This window comes from Pundamilia nyererei, unplaced genomic scaffold (genome assembly GCF_000239375.1).
Source record: "Pundamilia nyererei isolate P.nyererei 1_Seehausen unplaced genomic scaffold, PunNye1.0 scaffold00195, whole genome shotgun sequence".
In the NCBI taxonomy this organism is placed as follows: domain Eukaryota; kingdom Metazoa; phylum Chordata; class Actinopteri; order Cichliformes; family Cichlidae; genus Pundamilia; species Pundamilia nyererei.
The window spans coordinates 551,358-553,462 of NW_005187596.1; positions in this window are offsets into that span (position 1 = coordinate 551,358).

Genomic DNA, 2,105 nt, shown 5'->3' on the forward strand with positions numbered 1-2,105 from the left:
CAATAGATCTGAGGGTCAAATAATGCTATATAGAGTTATTTAAAACTATGTTTCTTACTGCCATCGTTTGTATTGACAACATATAGGCATACCAAGAATAATACACGGGGATTCTAAATATCTCAGTACGTTGGACCTCTTCTTTAATTTCAAATGAGATCAAACTTCATAAAATCTCTTTAGTTTGTCAAAGTCCGGCTCGGGGGCCATGAAAAACAATGGGGAAGATGCCACTAAAACCAAAATTTACAAGTTTATTAAAAAACAAGTTAAAAAACCTTCATTAGTGTTATTAGTGTGTCAGTAGTTGGATGTGTGATTGAATGCTAAGGATGCATAGTGTTGTATGGTGAAAACAACTGATTAATCAGTTGCACTGATTAGCCCCGCCTACTAGGAACCTGCAAGACAACACAAAGGGACAAACAGAAAAATAGCAACACCTGGCCAAGGCAGAGGGCCATCACATATTTTTAAAATGATGCTTACAATTCTACTACTTTTTGTATTGGCATCATACAACGCCTTAATGCCCACTCACATCCTGGGCCATTTGACCTCAGTGAATCACATGATGAAGCGGGGCAAGGTCCCACAATGGGCTCATCCAAAACCTTGGCTGATAGTAACCCACACCAGTTTTTACACCTTGGCTCATGAGATTAGGCAGACGATTAATAGCACATCAACGACCCTTTTAGGGACATTCCCAATAGGGTTTGGGACTCTCTACCAATTTGCTCTTATAATCAAAGAACCTTCTCAGATGAGAGGAGAAACGTCCTCAAGGAAACTTAAAGAAGTCCAGATGCTTTTCTTTCCAGCTCCTTAGACATCCAGTCATTTACAATTCAATAGCTATTCATTGCCTACTCCTACATGTTTGTCGAATCAAAGTAAACATCTGTCATGCTTCACTTGTTTGAGTTTTCCTGCACTGCAAACTTGAAGTACATTTAAAAAGAACAAAGAAAGCAAAATAACTATATACATGTACATATGTGCAGTACTCTTCCCTGAGAGTGAGTTGCCTTGGCGGAGGTTTACGCTCTTGGACTGCTCCTTCTTATGATTCGTTTTTAAGTTTTTGACTCGTGTCTCTTTGAATTTCAGTGAATGAAATTGCAGTCAAGTGTTGTTCTGCCAAACTTTAAATAAGAAAAACAGTATACAAAACTATTTAAGTTGTTGGACATTACTAGGTTGTTTGCTAGTGGGGATCAATCTCAATTGTGTAAATGCAGGAGTGAATGTGAGTGCGAATGGTTGTCTGTCTCTGTGAGTTGGCCCTGCGACAGACTGGCGACCTGTCCAGGCTGTACCCTGCCTCTCGCCCTATGACAGCTGGGATAGGCTCCAGTGCCCCTCGCAACCCTGAAAAGGATAAGCGGAAGCGAATGGATGGATGGATGGATGGATAGGTTCTTTGCTCCAGCTTTCTGAATTGGTGATAAGATAGAAAAACCACTCACTTCCTCGTGAAAATGTACATTTATAGTTTTTTGTCTAATTTATCACAGCACCACAAGCTCTGTGTTCAGTTTTGACTTATCTTTTAGTAATTTTTGATATTTTTAATGTTCTTTCATTACTTTTTTTTTTTTAACCAAATCGACAAACCACTAACACTGTAGCACCAATCTACACTGAAAAATTTTCTAATATTTACAGAAACAAATCCTGTTCAAAATGAGCATACAGATGATGATATGTGACTTTTTTTTCACAGTCTCAATTACGTTTTTTTACATCAGTGTTAGAGATCATTATACAGCAGGTGGTTTATACTCAGTCTCATGGCTCAGGCCATTTTATGCAGCGTGTCTGGAGGCCCACACAGAGCCTTCAGTACAGTTGATGGACAGCCACTCTAACCACTCTACCTCACTGCCTAACTCCTACGCTCTTTATCACATTAATGTATGTTAATATTAAACTAATTAGATAATTGTATACTGCATAATAAAAAATGATGGATTAGATAATCACTCACTAATATATATAATATATATATATATATATAGTTAACTGTTTATTAGGGGTGCAAAGATACACAAAATTCTCGGTTCGGTTCAATACTTTGGTGTCACGGTTCGATATTTTTT